Source organism: Lactuca serriola, chromosome 9 (genome assembly GCF_051521515.1).
Source record: "Lactuca serriola cultivar US96UC23 chromosome 9, Lser_US96UC23_V15, whole genome shotgun sequence".
In the NCBI taxonomy this organism is placed as follows: domain Eukaryota; kingdom Viridiplantae; phylum Streptophyta; class Magnoliopsida; order Asterales; family Asteraceae; genus Lactuca; species Lactuca serriola.
The window spans coordinates 68,633,677-68,656,296 of record NC_136416.1 but is presented as its reverse complement, the minus strand read 5'-3'; positions in this window follow the sequence as shown (position 1 = coordinate 68,656,296).

Here is a 22,620-nt window from a genome sequence, read left to right as displayed (position 1 = left end):
ACAAATCTTGTACGCACCGCTTACTCCATATGGTTGACTTTTGTTGACTTTTGAGGGTTTAGTCAACAAGTGGACCTTTGGACCATTGGAGGGGTAGAATGGTTTTTACCCTTCTGAGTGATTATAGGAAGGGACTAGTCTAGCCTTTGAGAGTCGTTTATAATTAGAAATGATTTTTGTATGTGTTTAGGCAGAAGCTAGATCAGTGTTTCGAGTTCGAGATCGTCCGAGTTTACCAGAGGTGAGTCTTCTCACTATATATTACCTAGTGTGGTATCCATGTTTGAACTGGAAGGTCATGCGTGTTTGCTTGAGATTATGTGTTTTTGTGATTATGTATGCTATCTGCTATTTTGACCGGACGGGAGGGTCCAATGATTTCGGAGGCCAGAGGGTCCTGAACTAGACCGGACCAGAGGGTCCAACTAGCTAGACCGGACCAGAGGTTCCAACAAGCTACGAGACTGGATGGTCCCGTTGAGACACTTTGACCAGAGGGTCATACTGAATATAGCCTCTGGTGGCAAATTGTTGTATGTGGCATTTTGGGGAACTCACTAAGCATTTGTGCTTACCATGTGATGTGTTATGTGCTTCAAGTACCTCAAAGGATCGTGGGAAGGCACCGGCGTGATTGTACACACACTTTTGTTTTGGAGCTATATTTGTGGATCCTGGATTTGAACAATTGTTTTGAAAACTTGTCAATTTGGTTTTGGATATTTAACGATGAGACATATGTTTTATGAATATTGAAAATGAAAATTTTTGTTTGCAATTTCTTGTCGTTACAGGTTGGTATCAGAGCCTTGGTTTGAGGGATTCGGATACACCTTCGGGCATATTTGGACTCAAACTAAGGATTTGAGAAAAGTTTTCAACAAGAAATATTTTTTCTAAAAAGAGAAAAGGATTTCCAGAAAGAACGGAAAAGAGAACTGTGTACAATGTGATTTTCCAAAATAGCCTTACGTTATGTTGTTATGAGATGTGTTACGCATGCTAGAGTAGGCTAGGTAAATCATATCTTAGGACTAGGGTAGCCTGATATGTGATGCATTAGCCTAGGAGTTTAGGTTGTTGTGAGTTGCTTTGAGTGCATGTAGGTAGCAAAGAGTAGCTTGTGAGAATTTTGCTTGAGAGTAGGCTGAATTCAGGGGGTATAGAGTACTTTCGAATTGGGATCCTAGGAGGAGGACTTGGTGTGGATACGGATACGGTGTGGATGGTAGTATTGGGCCCGTACTACTGAAAGCACCGAATCGGTAAACATCCCAAGTAAGAATCCTTAGGGTGCTAAGGAACAATTAGGAACGGTTGATCGAGTGTGAGTAATCTCGGTTGAGTCTCTGATTATTTTATATCATATTTCTGAGGCATCATGGTGGGAACGCGCCACAACCCAGGAGGCAGTGGTACCAGCGGTACTAGTGATGAGGAGTTCCGTAGGATGATTCACGAGGAGGTGGCCGCAACCATTCGAGCTAAGATACCAGAGATGTTTGGGTCTATCAAGACCACGCTGATTGAGACATTCGACGAGCAATATGTTGCTCTGACCGAGGCTGCTGCTGCTGCGGCCACCGTAGATGTCACCGCTGCTAGGCCGCATGGGGGTGACTCGTTGCTGTACCGAGAGTTCGGCAACATGAAGCCACCAGAGTTTGATGGGACGCATGACCCGATTGCTTCTATGAGATGGATCTCTGACATTGAGGGGTGTTTCTACACTTGTTCCTGCTCGGAACATTTGAGGGTATGGTTCGCACTGAACCAGCTTCGCTTCAGAGCGAAGGACTGGTGGAAATTTGTGACAGCTGACTTTACTACTGTAGAGCTGACCGCGGTGACTTGGGAGAGGTTCAACGCTATGTTTCGAGATAAGTATGTTCCCCCAGTGGAGAGGGAGCGATTGGCCCAGGAGTTCCTGTCCCTCAAGCAGGGGCTTGAGTCTGTGACTGTGATCACGTGGATGTTTCATGAGAGGGAGTTATTTTGCCCTGAGCACATGTCTTCTGAGAAGGCGCGTATGAGCCGATATCTGAGCATACTAAGGAGAGACATTCGTGAGTTTGTGGCGAACTCGTCATATCGGACATTTTTCGAGCTCCAGGCAAATGCTCGGAAGAGGGAGATTGAGATAGAGACTCAATCCAGGGAGGAGGTGGAGTCTTAGAGGAGGGATAGGTGGCCGACAAAGTCTCAGTCGGCGGCCAAGTGGGTAAAGTCTGCTGATTCGAGATCGGGAGGTCAGAAGGGCCGCACTTGTGGGAAGTGCGGCAAGAGTAATGATGGGTTGTGCAAGTCAGGTGTGTTACAAGTGCCGGAAGGAGGGGCATATCGCGAGGGATTGGCTCAAGGGATTTTCGGTTTGCTTCCATTGCAACTAGACTGGCCATAGGAAGGCCGAGTGCCTGCAGTTGATTCAGGGATCTGCTCCTTCTACCAATCGAGCTACAGAGAGTCGGCCTGTGACGGCCGAGGCGCCGAAGGCTCGTAGCAGATCCTTCTAGTTGACCGCGGAGGAGGTCCTCACAACACCTGATGTTGTGGCTGGTATGTGATCTTTTGCTTATTCTTTTATTTATATATATGGTGCTTATATGTGATATGTTTAGGTTCTTTTCTTGTGAATTATGTACCTGCTTTGGTGTTGTTTGACTCGAGTGCGAGTCGATCTTTCGTATCGCTAGCATTTAGTCGTCATATCAGTAGCCGACATGAGGCATTGAGTCGACCTCTGAGAGTCTCCATAGCTGATGAGCATGTTGTTTTTGCGACTGATGTGATTCGGGGATGTGTGCTTGAGATTTCTGGAGTTGAGTTTCCGATAGATTTGGTACCTATCGCGATTGGGGATGTCTGTGTCATCGTGGGCATGGACTGGTTGAGCCAATTCGGGGCCATGATCAACTGTGAGTGACAGCTGGTGACCATCCGAAACCCTAGTAAGGGAGTACTTTCGGTGTTCGGCGAGGGTATCCGGTCTGGGTCAGCATTTTGTTCGGCTGCTAGAGCGAGGCAGAGCTTGCAGCAGGGTTACATGGGCTTTCTTGCATATGTGTCGGATATGCAGGGTATTTTGGGGAGTCCGAGTTCTATCGCTGAGGTTTCGGTAGTTAGCGAGTTTCCAGATGTTTTCCTCTAGGACTTACCGGGTGTGCCTCCCGAGAGGCAGGTGGAGTTTCGCATTGATTTGCTTCCTAGGGCGTCACTTATGGCCAAGGCACCCTATCGCCTTCCGCCGCTAGAGATGCAGGAGTTATTCTCGTGGCTTCAGGACCTTTTGGGAAAGGGATTTATCTGGCCGAGTAGCTCACCATGGGGAGCGCCAATCCTTTTTGTTAAGAAAATGGATGGTTCACATCGGATGTGCATTGATTACCGAGAGTTGAACAAATTAACGGTCAAGAACCGTTATCCATTGTCGCGGATCAACGATCTGTTCTATCAATTGCAAGGTGCATCTTGGTTCTCCAAGATCGATTTGAGGTCTGGTTATCATCAGATGAGAGTTCGCGAGGAAGATATTCCGAAGAGAGCATTTAGAACTCGTTATGTGCATTACAAGTTCTTGGTGATGCCCTCAGGACTCACAAATGCACCAGCAGCGTTCATAGATCTCATGAACCGGGTATGCAGACCTATGTTAGATCGTTCGGTGATCGTGTTCATTGACGATATTTTGGTATATTTGAGGTCTAGAGAGCAGCATGAGGAGCATTTGAGAGAGGTTCTTAGAGTATTGAGATTAGAGAGGCTTTATGCCAAATTCTCCAAGTGTGATTTCTGGTTACGAGAGGTCTAGTTCTTGGGACACCTCGTAAATCAGAATGAGATTTTGGTCGACCCACCGAAAATTTAGGCGGTTATGAGTTGGGATGTGCCGAGATCAGGAGTTTTCTAGGGTTAGTCGGCTACTACCAGAGGTTTATCAGATATTTCTCCAAGATTGTTATTCCTCTCACCAAGTTGACCCGGAAGGGTGGTTTTTTTGTTTGGGGTCCCGACCAGCAGACCTCGTTTGAGAATCTTTGTCATAGGTTTTGTGAAGCTCCAGTGTTAGCTCTTCCTGAGGGAATGGAGGATTTCGTGGTATACTGTGATGCATCTATATCCGGGTTAGGTGCGGTGCTTATGCAGAGGGGGAATGTGATAGCACATGCGTCGAGGCAGCTGAAGCCTCACGAGATGAGGTATCACACTCACGATTTGGAGTTGGGGACAATGGTGTTTGCCCTCAAGATCTTGCGCCATTACTTGTACGGGGTTCGATGTATCATCTACACGGACCACAAGAGCTTGAAGTATCTGATGGATCATCATAACTTGAATACGCGCCAGAGGAGATGGTTGGATGTGGTAAAATTACGATTGTGAGATTATGTACCACCCGGGTAAGGCTAACGTGGTAGCGGATGCCTTGAGCCGCAAGACGGAGAGTGCCCCGATTCGGGATTTATGCATGAGGATGACTGTGATGACTCTGGTGTTGGATATCATTCGAGAGGCCCAGGCGAAGGACGTGAGACCAGAGAACCACAAGAAGGAGCGGGTGATTGGGCAGGTATCCAAGTTTGTGACGGATAATCGGGGACTTATGACCTTTCGAGGTCGGGTTTGGGTGCCTTATACGGGCGGAGCTCGTAGCATTTTGATGGAGGAGGCACATAGATTGAGATTTTCGATCCATCCCGGGGCCATTAAGATGTATTTAGATCTAAAGAGAGACTATTGGTGGCCCTGTATGAAGAGGGATGTAGCATGGATAATAGAGAGGTGCCTGACCTGCCGTCGGATCAAGGCTGAGCACCAGCGTCCTCATGGTCCATTGAAGCCTTTGGAGATCCCCCAGTGGAAGTGGGAGCAGATCTTGATCGACTTTATCACCAAATTGCCGAGGATGGCGTGGGGAGTTGATGCGATCTGGGTGATTATGGATCGGTTGACGAAGAGTTCTCACTTCCTTGCTATTAGTGAGAACTCTTCTGCTGAGAGACTGACAAAGATATACGCGCGAGAGGTGGTAGCTCGGTATGGAGTGCCGACGTCCATAGTTTTGGATCGGGATGTGCATTCCACTTCTAGATTCTGGAAGAAGTTCCATGAAGAGTTGGGAACGTGATTGCATTTTAGTACCGCTTACCACCCACAGATAGACGGACAGAGTGAGCGGACGATTCAGACGCTTGAGGACATGCTTCAGGCATGTGTTATGGATTTCGGTGGGAGTTGGGACTCATACCTACCTTTGGCTGAGTTTTCCTATAACAACAGCCATCATTCGAGCATCGGTATGCCTCCCTTTGAGCTTTTTTATAGAAGGACGTGTACTCCCATTTGTTGGGGGAGAGGTGGGGCAGAGAGTTATGGGCAAAACTGAGATCGTGTTGAAGACGAACGAGCAGATTCAGCAGGTCCGACAGAGGTTGCAAACGGCCCAGAGCCGTCAGAAGAGTTACGCAGATAGATGGCGATCCGAGCTTGAGTTCCAGATCGGAGATTTTGTGCTTCTGAAAGTTTCTCTGTGGAAAGGAGTAATTCGGTTTAGGAAGCGTGTCAGGTTGGGGCCTCGATATATTAGACCTTTCAGGGTGATTTCCAGGGTAGGCAAGGTAGCATATCAGCTGGAGCTACCTGAGGAGTTGAGCCAGATCCATAACACCTTCCACGTGTCCTAGTTACGGAAGTGTGTGGCTGATGAGACGACAGTAGTTCCATTAGAAGACATTCAGGTGGATACGAGCCTGAATTACATCGAGAGGTCGATCGCCATCCTAGATAGGAAGGTGAAGGCCCTGAGTAACAAGGATGTGCCTCTGGTTCAGGTCCAGTGGCAGCATCAGAAGGGATCCAATTTGACTTGGGAACCGGAATCGGAGATGCGGGAGCAGTACCCCGAGCTATTTTCGGAGCAAGACTTCGAGGGTGAAGTCTGATTCTAGTAGGGGAGAATTGTAACATCCCGAAATCAAGTATATTCCCTTGGGCCTTCTTTTTCCCTAAGTTGTCAAATTTAGTCTTGAAAGAATTTTAGGGTAATTGAGTATGTTGGGCGTACTAGAGAGTATGTTGCGCATACTCATGGGCGTGTTCTTGACGTGGAGTCTACCCAGTATGTTAGGCGTACCATAGTGTACGCTGCACGTACTAGGTTTAGACTAAAACCCTAATTGAGGGGTGAGCCCTATAAAAGGAACATAATGGCCTCACTTTTAGTCATCATTTCAAGAGAGTGAAACCGTAAGAGTGACCACCCTCATCCTAAAGCTTGTGTGTGTGTGAGCTTGATAGTGTTCTTGTGTGTCTTTGAAGAGAAGAAGATGTCGTTGAAGAAGCTAGAGTTGGAGTGCAAGCTGTGGATCTGAGCTTTTCAGAGGTTGGAGCCTCACTTAGATGTAAAAAGCTCAAAGCTTTCTTAACCTTTGTGGATTTGTGCATTATGGGAAATTTTTAGGGTTTTCGTTCCAAAGGTGGAGACTTTTTGAGTAAACGAGCTCCATGGACCTAGATTTGCCCTATTTCAGTGTATATTGTATTTTAGATCCATAAAAATCCAATCATGGATGTTGAGATTGAATCATACATGACTTTTGAGTTTCTTAAGGAAGGGAGTGGTGTGATTTGGGTGTTGGTGATCTTTATAGCCATGCAAAGGCTTAAAGTCACCGACTTTATGGATTGAGATGCTTTAGAGTGATCAGATCTAGAGTTTGAGCTTGTGTCTTAACCGATTAAGAGCAAAATCACAAAGATGGCGAAACTGGGACGTACGTTGGGCGTAATCCCAGTAGGCGCAGCGTAGGGGTCGAGTTTCCCCGATTCTGTAGAGCATCTGAGTACGCCCAACATACGGATCTTGTATGCGCCACGTACTCCATAGAGTTGACTTTTTTTGACTTTTAGGGTTTAGTCAACAAGTGGACCTTTGGACCATTAGAGGGGTAGAATGGTCTTTTACCCATCTGAGTGATTATAGGAAGGGACTAGTATACCTTTGAGAGTCATTTATAATTAGAAGTGACTTTTGTATGTGTTTAGGCGCAGGCTAGATCAGTTTTTCGAGTTCGAGATCGTTCGAGTTTACCCGAGGTGAGTCTTCTCACTATACATTACCTAGTGTGGTATCCATGTTTGGACCGGAAGGTCATGTGTGTTTGCTTGAGATTATGTGTTTTTGTTATTATGTATGTTATGTGCTATTTTGAACGGGCCGGAGGGTCCAACAATTTCTGAGGCCAGAGGGTCCTCAACCAGACCGGACCGGAGGGTCCAACGAGCTACACCGGACCAAAGGGTCCAACAAGCTACGGGACTGGAGGGTCCCGCTGAGACACTTTGACCAGAGGGTTGTAATGAGTATAGCCTCGAGTGGCAATTGTTGTATGTGGTATTTTGGGGAATTTACTAAGCATTCGTGCTTACCGTGTTATCTGTTATGTGTTTCAGGTACCTCAGAGGATCGTGGGAAGGCACCAGCGTGATTGTACACACACTTTTGTTTTGGAGCTATATTTGTGGATCCTAGATTTGAACAATTGTTTTGAAAACTTGTTAATTTGTTTTTGGATATTTAATGATGAGGAATATGTTTTATGAATATTAAAAATGAAAATTTTGGTTTGAAATTTCTTGTCGTTACAAGAATGAAAATATCACAATTGCTATCTACTTAAAATCTATTTAGCAAAAGCGTTTCCTCACCATCATTTTCATGAATCGGAGAGAAGCCTTATGACACTTAGATTTTATGGTGTATGTGTTCCTATCCATGTGAATTTGTCATAACCATAAGAGGAGGTTAGTGACAAATCCAAAATCATATGGACTGCACTTGTTCAATCTTAACTTCTTGCCAGCCGGCAGCACAAGGGCTAACCATTGCTTCCAAGTAGTTATGCAAACAACTGATAACTCATAGAACTCACATGCATAGTCAACTTTTAACTGAAATGTGCACAGAAACAAGAATATGTCAAGAGGATAGGTTACAAACCTCAAGTCGTGTGCTAGTGATAAACAACAGGTTTTATTCTTGATTAGTTCTTGAAACTTTTCAAGATCTTTAGGACTCCCACTGACGTCTTGACATATAAGATTCACTTTGTCAAGGACCATTCTTTGACAAAGCAAATATTCAAGAGTTAGTGCAGATTCTTATCAAGACAAACACTTCACACAATTGGCCTTAGTTGGTCTTTGCTTTATCCAAAACATCACAACTTACCAATTTCAAATGTACAAGAGTAAGAAAACATTTTACTCTACATTTAAAAAGTGTTATAAACCTTCTTAAGATTATGTCAATCAAGTTACAATCTTGGAGTATGACTCTAAGACTTGTTTTGGAACGAAGTATGGTTCATCTTTTTGATTTTAACCATTTCAACAATCCACAATTCCTCTTCTTAGCCAAACAAATGCACTAAGATGTCCTTAGAGAATCAATTGTGATATGGTTTCATAATCACTAAGATAATCATAAAACAAGATACTCAATTACTCTTCCATCTTTTCAAATTGGAGAATTTTTTTTTATCTTTCTACCTAATTTGATTCTTCTTATTCGTTCTGCCTTACATTGAAACTTTTCCAATGCTTCAGAATTACACTTAAAATTTTAAGTATAACCATATTCACTAAACTTTAGTAAATCATGACGAATAGCCTTATCGATCTTTGTGGTGGACCTGACCGGCGCACAACCAAGTGTTCCCGATCCTATAGTCCTTCACTTGACTCACACGAACATGTGAACGAGTCATTAGTCTTAATTTTCCAAAGATGAAAAATTCTCATTTATCATACAATACAAGTTGCACGATTCCAAGTTTCTATCCAACTGAAACTTGGGTGATGAGAATCTTTCCTCATTTGGTAAATTATGACACTACCACAAACGAAATAATCAAATCTATATTCCAATATTGCTATCAATGGAATCATATAAACAACAAATTTTCACAAATGCCATTGTAAGGATATTTTTTTAAAATAAATAAAATCAAAACTTTTCTTTATTTATAAAATTTACGAAAAAACTTTTCCTTACAATGCAGTTACAAATGAAAAACATGTTGTTATCTATTCCTAAGTAATCTATCATAACTCTCAGCAGCAACTCAAAATTCTGATCTTCACGATCAGAATCAACTTACTCTTCTTTTAAGCTTCCTTTGATTCTCCAACACATCAATATGTAATTACATTACATCATGTATTAAGAATCTCCAAACGAAATTTAATTGAGTTAGATAGTGGACTTTGCCTGAAGTAGAGTCAAACATTTTCACTTTACCATCCTTATGATCTCTCAGGTAAATAGGGCAGCTTTGCAACCAATGCCCCTTCTCTTGGCAAAAGAAACATATGGAGTCTTTGGGAATGGTACACGAGACTATCTCAGACTTAGCCTTTTTCTTTACCATCGGGTCAAATGACTTGACTATGGACGATCCCTTTCCATTGGGAAGAGAAAGCTTTTCTAGACTTCTAATGTTTCCATTGTCAATGTCCATGAAAGTTTGGGAAGTAGATCTTCCAATCAAATTTGCTTTACCAGTGCCCTAAATCATAGTTGATTCAGCAGCAACAAGCAAATAGGTAAGATCAATAAGGTTCATGTCATGATCTGTCATCAGGGAGTGACTAAAGAACCAAGTCAACAGCCAGCTACCTCGAGACTTCGACACCCAACTCTCCCAGCCTGTCAATATGTAACTTCATCTCCAAGATGTAAGCACATATAGACTTGGCTTGCCTATAGGGATTGAGTGACCTTGAACCTTTCAAGAACTTGTGGGTTAAGGAGAATAATTGGATGAGGTGGAGGAAGAGAAGTATGATTTCCATGATCCAATCGCAGGACATCATCTTCATTAGGAAAGCTTGTTCCAAGTGATTTGGGAAGATCATAATTGTTTGAACCAGACATCTACAATGGGAGAAATTTAAAGTTAGTTGATTTAAGCCCTTAATATAACACCCAATATGAAATACTAAGGCTAGGACCCAACACAATATTTTATAACTTGGAAGAGGGATGTCATAATCCAGACTATAAAATGTTTGAAGGTAGGAGAATGACGATTCACCAATTTCCACCATGAAAACCTAATAGGGTAATTGGTTTTAATTGGATTGAAACTCCTAGATATTTTGAGATTCATTGAAGTTTTCAATGGCATGTTTAAATCTCGGTTGTTCCCTCTCAAGTTTGTGACTGGGATGCCGATGATCACAAACAATGTGTGAATGACCATGCAAATTAACTTGGTACCTTAACTTTATCACCAAATCGATGTGCCGATTAACCACACGCGCTCCACCAATTTATGATAAACATTAAGTTACCCTTTTCCACTCTTACTAGTCCATGTTAGTGTGTTGGTTAACCACACACGCTCCACCAACGACTTGGTAAGGTACAAAGTGTAATTTCATGGGTTAGCACCAAATTCACATTTTCCTAAAGTAACTAAGATTGGGAATTTAATAAAGTTTAGTTATTTTATATATATCATTATACTTTTAATGAAGGGAGAATTAGAGTCGTGTCATACCCGTTCGGCTAACGAACCTCCACCAGTCAAGGAAGCGGTGGGTAAGAGGGGACACCCATTAAACTGCCATTTTATAGGTCGTAACCTTATACCCCCTTATAGACCAGCTTCGTGAATGAGGCCTACTAACGGTAAGACTAAATTTGTTCTTATACATATATATAAATATTAACTATTAATATTATAATAGTATAAGGGTTGAATTTTAACTTTTAAATTTCTAAGCGTTTAACTTGGAATTAAAGTATTCATGGGGGAGCTTTACAAATTCCAAAAATTGAGGGAAAGTTTTGATCAATTCAAAAAATTTTCAATTTCATAACATATGAGTTTAATATGGGTTTTAAAGACTTTAATGAAGAGACTATTGAACATCCATAACTTGAGGACAAGTTATGGAGTACATAAAACTATTTATGAGAAAATAACTCTTCAAGCTGTGTAACCTATGGCTTTAATGAAGATTTAACAAAAAAAAAACTTTTGGTTTTCCATAACTCGAGGACAAGTTATGGAATACATTAAAAAAAACACCAAGATCATGAATTCAACTAACAAACATGTCAAGAAAAACTATGATCTGGATTAAACTCATATGAATAAGACAATTCAAATCAAACAATTTTCATGTAATTAGCCTAACCATTAAAATAATACAAAATAGGAAACTTTTTGACAATTGTCTTTTGAATTGGATTAGCATGAACATTAACACATCAAAAAACAAGTTTATAAGTTCAAAAACAGCTTAGGGTAATGTTCCTAGTCCAATTCCAGGCTTAAAAGTCGAAAAACTGCACTCTGGAGCCCTAACTCGTCGAGTACATCAACCAACTCAACGAGTTGGTCAGATTTGTACTTGGACTCGGCGAGTCCACCAGTTGACTCGGCGAGTACAAGGCAAAATGCATGCTACTCGACGAGTTTTTCAGTGGACTCGGCGAGTCAACTGTCCAGACAGCAAAAAATTCGATTTTTCAAGCAATTTGCATCAAGTATAAAATAAAACAAGCCTAGGCTCTAATACCACTGTTGGGTTTTTTATACTACAACATCCTATGGTGCACATACAACCTTAAATAACTTGGATCTATGTTTTCACTAATTATACAAGCAAATGATTCCCAAGGCATTAAATCTATAACTAGCATGCATTTGACATAAACCATATAAGATACTAGTTAGGGTAACATACATTTTACGTAGCTTGAAGTCTTGATGTATTTGGCCTTAAAAACTTAGCCCCAATAGTGTGGAAGCCTCAAATGAAGTCAAAACACATCATGGAAAAAGGTAGACATTTAAGAGAGAATCTTCATACAACAAAAACCATCCATATGAACTCCAAGAACATCTGTCACGTTTTTGGCTATGTACTCACCTATTTATATGTAGGATTCCAAGGTTCATGGGTATAACCCAAATCCATACCCATGGGTTTTATAATCCATGGTTCATGTGGCCCAACTCTTTATATATCCATACATAAGCTTGGTCCAACAAGGATCGTAAGCCCAACACATATAAATATAACTAATTACCATAATTAGTCCCCATAAATTTAATTAGTCTCTATTGATCACTAAATTAATTCCAAATTAATTCTTGATCAATACTAATTAAAACATATGATTTCATATTAATATATTAGAACTTATAATATATTAATAAATCATATATAACCTTATCTCAAGAGTCTATCCTAACAAATTGTCCTGATGATATGCAACCCAAGTGGACCATGCTACTCTCGGGTCGAGTACACACCAATAATAGTTATGGGATTAGACATCTAATCCAACCAAAACATGAAAAGTGAAATAATAGTAAATGATTGACACAAGACAGCACCATACTAGTAAATAAAAAACACCTTTTATTTAAACATCAAATGTCAATTACATTTCAACTATTACAAGTTACGAAAGCTATCTAATCATTAAAACTAATATCTTCCTTCAGCCCAATGCGCCTCGCATGTTGTAAATGCTTAACCCTACTCAGTCCCTTTGTGAGGGGATCTGTCGGGTTCTCATATGACGATACCCTCTTTGCCACTAGGAGTCATTCTTCTATTCGATGTTTAATGAAGTGGTATTTTCTGTCGATGTGCCTGGATCTGCTGTAATCCCTTGGTTCCTTGGCTACGTAAACTGCATTCTCGTTGTCACAGAAAATCTCCATAGGCTCCTTTATAGCTAGTATAACTCCAAGGTCTCCGATGAAGTTCTTCAGCCTTATTTCCTCCTTTTCCGCCTCGCTTGCTGCTATGTACTCTGATTCGCATGTTAAATCAGCTACTGTTTCCTGCTTGGATCTTTTCCAAGTCATTTCTCGTCCATTTAGGGTAAACACCCAGCCCGACTGAGAGCGGAAATTATCCATGTCAGTCTGAAAGCTAGCATCACTATACCCCACCACTCTCAAGTCATCACTCCTACCGAGGGTAAGGACCCAATCCTTAGTCCTCCGCAAGTACTTGAGAATGTTCTTTACCACAGTCTAGTAAGCCTTGCCCAGATTCCCTTGATATCTACTAACCATGCTCAAAGCAAAGGCAACATCAGGGCGAGTACAATTCATAGCATACATGATTAAGCCAACAATGGAAGCATATGGTATTCAACTCTTCTCAGCTATCTCATCCTCTGTACTCGGAGTCTAAGCTTTACTTAGTTTGGCATTGCTCTGCATCGGCAAGCACCTTTCTTGGAATCCTGCATGCTGAATCTTTTCAACACCTTATCCAAGTAGGTACTTTGACTAAGTCCAATTAGTCTCTTACTCCGGTATCCCAATATCCTTATCCCAAGAATATAGGCAGCTTCTTCGAGGTCCTTCATAGCGAAACACTTCCCAAGCCAGGTCTTAACTTCCTGCAAGGTTGGGATGTCATTTCCTATGAGTAGTATGTCATCCACATACCGTAACAAAAAGCTAACTATATTCCCACTAGCCTTGACATATACATAGGACTCCTCATCGCTTCTCGAAAAGCCAAACTCTTTGACTTTCTCATCGAAACAAAGATTCCATCTACGAGATGCTTGTTTCAATCCATAAATGGATTTCTCAAGCTTGTACACTCTATTAGGGTACTTTGCATCGAGAAAACCCTCTAGCTGACTCATGTAAACATCCTTAGCCAACTTTCCATTAAGGAAAGCAGTTTTGACATCCATTTGCCATATTTCATAATCATGAAATGCAGCAATGGCTAACATAACCCTAATAGAATTAGTCTTTGCTCGTAGCGAGAAGGCCTCGTCATAATTAACTCCTGGAGTTTGAGTAAATCCCTTTCGCAACCAGTCGCGCCTTATAAGTGTGTGCTTTCCCATCCATGTTGGTCTTCTTCTTGAAGATCGATTTGCACCCGACTGTCTTACGACCCAATACATTGTCAACCAATTTCCAAACTTGATTGTCATACATGGACTGAATCTTGCTGTCTATAGCCTCTTTCCATTTGACAGACTCGGGGCCCACCATGGCTTCCTTGTAGCTGTTAGGTTCATCCAAATTTACTAGTGTGTTATCACTGATAAATGTATCACCTTCTGTAGTAATATGGAAACCATAGAACTCAATTGGCTCAATAGGAGTTTCCTCCTCAGGTTGATCGCTAGTGTTTGAGGTTCCTTCACCGCTTGACTCTTGAAGTACTTCAAGGTCAATTTTCCTCCCATTGTCTCATTGGCCTATGAGATCTATCTCGTGAAAGACTCATATCCTCGCAACGAAGACAACATTGTCACTCGGTTTGTAGAAGAGATAACCAAAGGATTTTTGTGGGTAACCGATGAAAATACACCGCTCACTCCAAAGTTTGAGCTTGTCTCGAGTCTCGCATCTCACGAAAGCCTCACAACCCCAAACCTTGATGTGGTCTAATGTGGGAGCCTTCCTAGTCCACATCTCGTGAAGTTTTTTGGCAACCTTCTTGGTAGGGACTAGATTAAGGACATGGGTGGTAGTCTCTAAGGCATACCCCCATAATAAGATTGGTAACGAAGCTCGACTCATCATGGAATAAACCATGTCCAACAAGGATCGGTTGTGCCTATCAGCCACACCATTAAGCTATGGTATCCTAGGTGGCGTCAATTGTGAAACAATTCGACATTTCTTAAGATAGTCAAGGAACTCGATACTAAGATACTCGCCACCCTGATCGGATCGGAGCATCTTTATCTTCCTGCCCAGCTAATTCTCCACTTCTTGTTTAAACTCTTTAAATTTCTCAAAGGTTTCTGACTTATGCTTGATTAAGTTGACATAGCCATATCTACTGTAATCATCAGTAAAAGTCACATAGAAGTGGTTATCATCCATTGTAGTGTTTCTGAAGGGCCCACACACATTGGTGTGTATGAGATCCAACAAACCCTCACCCCTCTCACAAGTACCAAAGAAGGGTGATTTAGTCATCTTTCCAAGTAATCAAGATTCGCAAGTGTTATCCGGCCTTAAGTCGAATGACTCCAAAACTCCAGCCTTTTGGAGTTGGCATATGCGCTTGTTGCTGACAAGTCCATGACGACAATGCCACAAGCATGCTTTATCCAATTCATTGGAAGAATCGATATGCAGCACATCATTTCCTAAGTTGTCTACAACATTCACCATCTCATATACACCATTACAAGGTAATGCTTTAAAATAAAAACACCATTATAATAAGCATTTATTGCACCAATTTCATTATCAAACGAAAATGTGAAACCTTGTTTGTACAAACCATGAAAGGGAATAATATTTCTCTCCATATCAGATGAGTAGCAACAATTATTCAAATCTATTCCTAACCCACAACTAAGAAATAAAGAGTAAAATCCAATCTTGGTGATAGGTGAAACCTTCTTATTCCTCATGATCAATTTTATCTTCCCGTGCTCCACATCCTTACTTCTTTTTAGGCTCTACACATCGGAACAAATGTGCAACCCACAACCTGTGTCAAGCACCTAAGAGTTAGAATGTGATGAGTTTTTAGATAGAATAGTATAAATACCTGTATGGGTGGGTTTAACCTTCTCATCCTTAACATCCTGCAAGCATTTGGGGCAGCTTCGTTTCCAGTGCCCTTATTCGTGACAATAGAAACACTCTGCTTCTTTAGGAATGGAAAGGGGAGCAGCAGAACCAGCCTTGGTCCCACTTGAAGATGATCCATCAAGAGACTTTCCCTTGCGGCTCTTTGAGGGAGCCTTCCTCTTATTCCTTTTCCCTTGTCCTATTTCCAAAACAGGGGCGGAGGTAGGAGTTGTAACAGACGATTTACCTTTGAGACCACTTTCGGCAGTCCTTAAAAGTCCTTGAAGTTTGCTAAGTGTGACCTCCTCCTTGTTCATATGATAGGTCATCCAGAATTGATCATAACATGGAGGTAAGGAGTGTAGAATGATATCTATAGCCACCATCTCAGGGAAGTTCACATTCAACTTTAGCAATCGGTCCACAAACCTTTGTATTTTCTGCAAGTGGCCCGTGATGGGTTCACCATCCTTCATCCTAGTTATTATCATTGAAGAGATGATTTCATACCTCTCTTGACGAGCAATATGATGGTATCTTTCCATCAGGTCCTTGTGCATCTCAAAAGGGTAGAAGTCCTCATAGGAATTTTGGAGTTCAGCTGACATAGTGGCAAGCATGATACAAGCTACCTTAGTGGCATCCTTCTCATGTGCCCTAAACTCAGCAATCTCCTTAAGAGTAGCAGAAGACTCATTAATTTCCTTTAGCTATTTGTCGAGGACATATTCCATGTCCTTATAGCGAGTGACCATCCTGATGTTCATAATCCAATCATTGAAGTTGGAACCATCGAAGATGACTCTCCCACAAAGGTTCATGAGAGAGAACGAGTCAGTAGGGTTTGGGCCAGAAGCAGTGTTGGAAGACGTCTAAAAAGAAAGAAATACAAGTTTAGATTAGATAAAGAGTCTTTAATAAAACACCCAAATGAAATATTAAGGCTAGGACTCAAAACAATATTTTACAAAACTGGAAGAGTGATGCCGTAATCCAGCTTGCAAAATATTTGAAGGTAGGTAAATGACAATTTACCAATTCCCACCATGAAAAACGAAATATTTATTATGTTTTAATTGGATTGAAACTCCTAGAACCTTTGAGATTCATTGAACAATTCAACGGCATGTTTAAATCTTGATTATGCCCATCAGGTTTGTGACTAGGATACCGAGGATCACAAGCAAGGTGTGAATAACCATACAAAATGCACTTGGTACTCCCGACTTTATTACCCAATCCATGTGCCGGTTAACCACACATGCTCCATTGATCTTATGATAAACATCGAGCCACCCTTTTCCACCCTTACTAGTCCAAGTTAATGTGCCGGTTAACCACACACGCTCCATCATCGACTTGGTAAGGTGCAAAGTGTAATTTTCATGGATTAGTATCAATTTCACATTTTCCTAAAGTAACTAAGTTTGGGAATTTAATAAAAGGTTTAGTTACTTTATTATCATTATACTTAATGAGAATTATAGCCATATCCTACCCGTTCAGCTAACGACCCTCCACCAGTCAAGGAAGCGGTGGGTGAGAGTGGACACCCATTAAACTGTCATTTTATAGGCACTAACTTTATACCTTCCTTTATAAACCGGCTTTATGAATGAGGCCTACTAACGGTAAGACTGATTTGATCTTATACATATATATTATTAAATTATAATACTATAAAGTATAAGGGTTGAATTTTAAACTTTTAAAATTCTAGGGTTTGGAATTAAAGTATTCTAAAGTGACTTTACAAATTCCAAAACTTGAGGGCAAGTTTTGAAACTATTCAAAACCTTTCATTTCTATAACTTATGATTTTTAATGACTTTTAAGGAAAAGACTTTTGGAATTTCATAAATTGAGGACAAGTTATGGAGTCCGTTAAAAGGCTTTGACATCAACAATTAAACTAACAAGCAAGTGTCAAATAATTTCTATGATTTAGAAAAACTCATAAGCATGGATAATTCACATCAACAATTTTCAAGAATCAAATAAACTAATATAAAACTTGAAACTTTGACAATTATCTTTTGAATTGGATTAGCATGATCATTACCACATCAAAAACAGGTTTATAAGTTCAAAAACAGTTTAGGGTAATGATCCTAGCCCAATTCCAGCTTTAAAACTTGAAAATTTGTATCCAAAAGCACCAACTCGTCAAGTACATGAACTGACTCGACGAGTTGGTTTGATTTTAAGGCTCACTCAGCGAGTCTGTCAACGGACTCGGCGAGTCCACTGTCAAGACAACAGAAATTCGATTTTTTCAAGATTTAACACAAGTAGCATCAAGTATAATTGAAAACAAGCCTAGTCTCTGATAGCACTGTTGGTTTTTGAGCATTCTAAAACTCCTAAGGTGTGCATGCAACCCTAGAAACCTTCGATCTATGTTTTCTCTATTATACATGAAAACTTTCATTTTTCCAAGGTTTCATCCTAACTAGCATACTATGAAGTATATGTAATACAAAAATCTAGTAGAATGACATACCTTTTCTTGTAGCTTGATTCCTTAAGCCTTTAAGAGCCTATAACCCCCAGTGTGATGCCTCAAATGCTTCACACAACACCACCAACAATTGCAAGAAACTTGAAAGAAGTATACTTGCACACAAAATCGGCTAGCCCTCTTTCCTTTCACTTAAGTGCCGATTTTGGTTGCTATGGGGTCCTTTATATAGTGTGACACAACTAGGGTTACACTATGCAAACCCTAACGTGCATAACTTTCCATATTTCTCATGCTCCATGGGTTTTAACCTCCATGGAGTATCCATGGGTCACCATGTTGGTTTAGCCCAACATAAAGGATTATGCATTGTAAGCCCACTATATAAGAATGAATGATTTACACAATCAATCCCCATTTATTTAATTAGTCTCTTTTGGTTACAAAATTAATTCCAAACTAATTCTTGATTAATAACAATTAAATAATATGATTTCATATTAATATATTAGAACTCATAATATATTAACAAATCATAAATATCTTCTTCTCAAAAGTCAATCCTTTAGATTGTTCCGGTGCCATGCAACCCAAATGGACCATGCTACTCTCAGGTCAAGTACATACCAATTATAGTTATGGGCTTAGACACTAAATCCAACAAATATGTGGTAGAGGTGATGGTTAGATGTGGTGAAAGACTATGACTACGAGATTTTGAATAATCCCAGGAAGGCCAATGTGGTGGCTGATGCTTTGAGTTGTAAGGCGGCGAGTGCTCCAATCTGACATGTCTTCTTAAGGATGACAGTTATCTCACCTTTGATGGACTTGATCAAGGAGGCACATATGGAGGGATTAAAAAGGAGAATTGGAAGAAAGAGTGGATTCGGGGGTAGATTCCATTGTTTGTTCGAGACAGACAGGGGGTTATTGACAGAGTGTGACAGAGTTTGGGTGCCAACATTTGGGGGAGTGAGGCAAAAGATTTTGGAGGAGGCACATAAGTCCAAGTTTTCTATCCATCCGGGGGCCATGAAGATTTACCGAGACATGAGATGGAGCTATTGGTGGCCCTGCATGAATTGGGAAGTTGTTTTGTTTGTTGAGCGGTGTTTGACCTGTAGAAAGGTTAAAGCCGAGCATCAGAGGCCTCATAGAAATGTTCAGTCGTTACCCATCTCCATGTGGAAATGGGAGGAGATCACTGTGGACTTTATCATGAAGTTACCTAGGACGACGTGGGGTGTTGATTCTATTTGGGTTATTATGGACAGGTTGACAAAGAGTGCTCATTTTATTCTGATTTCCAAGCGTATCTCCGCCGAGAAATTAGCAGATATTTATGTGATGGAGGTGGTGGTCAGGTAAGGAGTGCCGGTATCTGTGGTCTCGGACCGTGATGTTCAATTAACCTCCAGATTCTCAAGGAAGTTTCATGAGGAGTTTGGTACTCATCTGTTTTTCAGCACATCTTATCACCCCAGATTGATGGGCAAAGCGAGCGGATGACCCAGACGCTTGGAGATATGCTTTGGGCATATGTTTTAGACTTTGGAGGGAGTTGGGATACTTACCTTCCACTAGCAGAGTTTTCTTAAAACAATAGTTATCATGCTAGTATTGACTGACTCCCATTCGAGATGTTATGTGAGCGGAGGTGTATGACTCTGGTTTGTTGGGGGGATTTTGGCCATCGAGTCATGGGAAGCACCGAAGTGGTGTTGACGACCACCGATTTGATTTAATAGGTGAGCGACAGGCTATGAGTCATGTAGAGTCGTCAGAAAAGTTACAATGATCGACGTCATATGAATCTTGAGTTTTAGGTGGGGGATTTTGTGCTACTGAAGGTGTCACCATGGAAAGGTGTCATTCAGTTTCAGAAGAGGGCCAAATTGGGACCCCAATTCATTGGTTTATTCAAGATTTCTACCTGAGAGGGCAGGGTTGCTTATCAGTTGGATCTTCTGGATGAGCTCAATCAGATTTATAATACCTTCCACATAACTCAGCTACAGAAGTGTGTAGTAGACAAGGCATCAATTATTTCATTGGATGGCATTCAGGTGGATGAAAGTCTAAACTATGTAGAGAAGCCCATCGCAATCTTGGATACAAAAATTAAAGCTCTTTGTAACAAGGTTGTGAACCTAGTCAAAGTGCAATGGTAGCACCGAAAGGGCTCTGAATGGACTTGGGAGCCGGAGGACGAGATGCGAGAGCATTACCTGGATCTCTTTGTGACAGCTGACTTCAAGGACAAAGCCTAGTTCAAGCGGGAGAGAGTTGTAACACTCCAATCTAGTTATTCCATTTTAGCCCTTGAAGTATTTCTTTTTGGCAAATGAGGACCTTCCATACGTTGGGCGTACATATGCGTACGCTTGAGCATGCATCACAAAGCTGAGGCTTGTACGCGGGTCGTACGAGGCCAGAGACCAGAAATCCTAATTTCATGACTTGCACCCTATTTAAAAACCCTTATATCATTTGCACCAAACCCTAATCACCCTTCATAGCCTCATTTCGTCCTTAAAGCCTATATTTGGAAGAAAGTGTGAGATTTGAGCTTAAAAGTGGTTTTGGTGTCCTTTCTACAGGGTGTACAAGAAGAAGAAGGTGGTGTTCGAGTCTTGATCAACGAAAGGAGCTTTTGGATCATGCATCCAGAGCATCTTGGAGAGCTTTTGAAGGTAAAAAGCTTGCATATTGTCTATTCTCCTTACTTGTTGAGTTAGGGTTTTCTAGAGTCCACTTTTGAGTCCATAAATCATCTTTTCGGAGTTTGGGCAACTCCAGTGGTTAGGAAGGTTAGATCTGAGAATCTTGGACATGTTTATAGTATAAAAATGTAAAGTTGATGTCTTTTATGGCTCTTTCCATGAGTTAAGACCATTGGAAAGGTCTTAATAAGGTGGATTGAGTTGTTGGGATCTTATATAACATGCAAAGGCACAAAGTTTCCAACTTTATGCCTTAGGGCCATTAAATCGACCACCTTCAATTAAAACGGGGAAGAATGCTTGTATGCCTAATCTATGCAGAGTAGGCACTCTATTCTGCAATACAAGATGGCTATCCAAAATTTACTAAAGTATTTCCCATACAATCGGTATTTTTTCCGAATTTGACTCTTAGCAACTCCTATGTTCGAAGCAAGATGTTTTCTAATTAGGTCATGAATTACAAATGCCTGGAAAAGTCCTATTGCTATTTTGCAAGGCAATCCGCATCGATGTAATGAAATTAAAGGGACCACAACAATCACCGATCGCCTTGAATAATCAACCCATTTACCAAGCAGAGTCTCGCGAACTCTTCCTTCTTTCCCTACAATTACATCTGAAAGCGACCAGTAAACTATATTATGATCATCCCTCATTGGTTGTCCGTAGATTTCATTATCAAGAAGTGCATCTACTGCTTCTTGTAGCAATTTTCCTGAGATATTATTAATTCTTCTGGCATAGCTATATTTGTTATTAATAGATCTGTAAGAGTATTATTCTGATAGATAACTCTTCTATAGTTTTCATTAATATCCGAAGTCACTAGTTTATCCTCATCTATATGATAGATCGGTCTCAACTTCGGAGGAAGAACTGGTAATAGACGCAAAACCATCCATTTTGATTCTATATTTGTTCGAATATAATGCTTAGCTAATTACATGCGTCTAAGAAAAAAATCTTTTCTTCTTCCAACTTTTCGATCTTCCCATTCATTCCCTGTGGGTTCCTCTTCCTCCAATTCTTTCCATTATACCAATGAATAGTTTATAATAATTCATAAATCTAGATTGATTAATTGTTGTCTACTTGAACCTCCTCCGACATACATCTCTCGATTTCGAAATGTATTGAAGCTCTGGGTAGTTAAAAAATCGGACGTGAAAGTTTCCTTTCATCCGGCTCAAGTAGGTATACCAAAAAAAGAAAAAGAAATGAGTTCTTACTTTCAAATTATCGAAAACTCAAAAAAGATCTACTCCTTACTCAAGTTTCCAGTGAAGACCAAGCAAAACTTCATGGATTCCGTCTTCCTTAATTATTTTTATTTAGATTTTGTGAATTCTTTATTCATATATGACATAAATGAAATGTGAAATTCTTGAGTAGTCTACTTCCCCTCGAATGATGAATCCCGTAATTCTAGATGAAAGAGAGTACCTTAGAATTTATAAGTTATTTACTTGTCTATTGTACTGTTCCAGTTGATCTTTAATTTGAGTGAAGAGCCTGAATTCATTAAGCAGTTAATAGAGTAGGATGCGTGGCAGCTTATACGCTAGGCATACTACCTTGTACGATGCACGTAATGACTTTGAGCCCAATACGCTAAGCGTACTGTAGAGGTATGTTGGGCGTACCCTCTTAGTGAGCCTTGGGCCTTTGGTGGGTTTTAGAGACTTTGGGCCCTAATTGCTTGGGCCTGGACTTGCTCGTTTTATGGGCCTGAATTTATTACTTGGACCAATGTTGGTAAGTTTGGCCTTTTGGGCCTTGTGGCCCAATATAGAATTGGTTTTTGATGCTAGGCACATTAGTGAAGGAAATA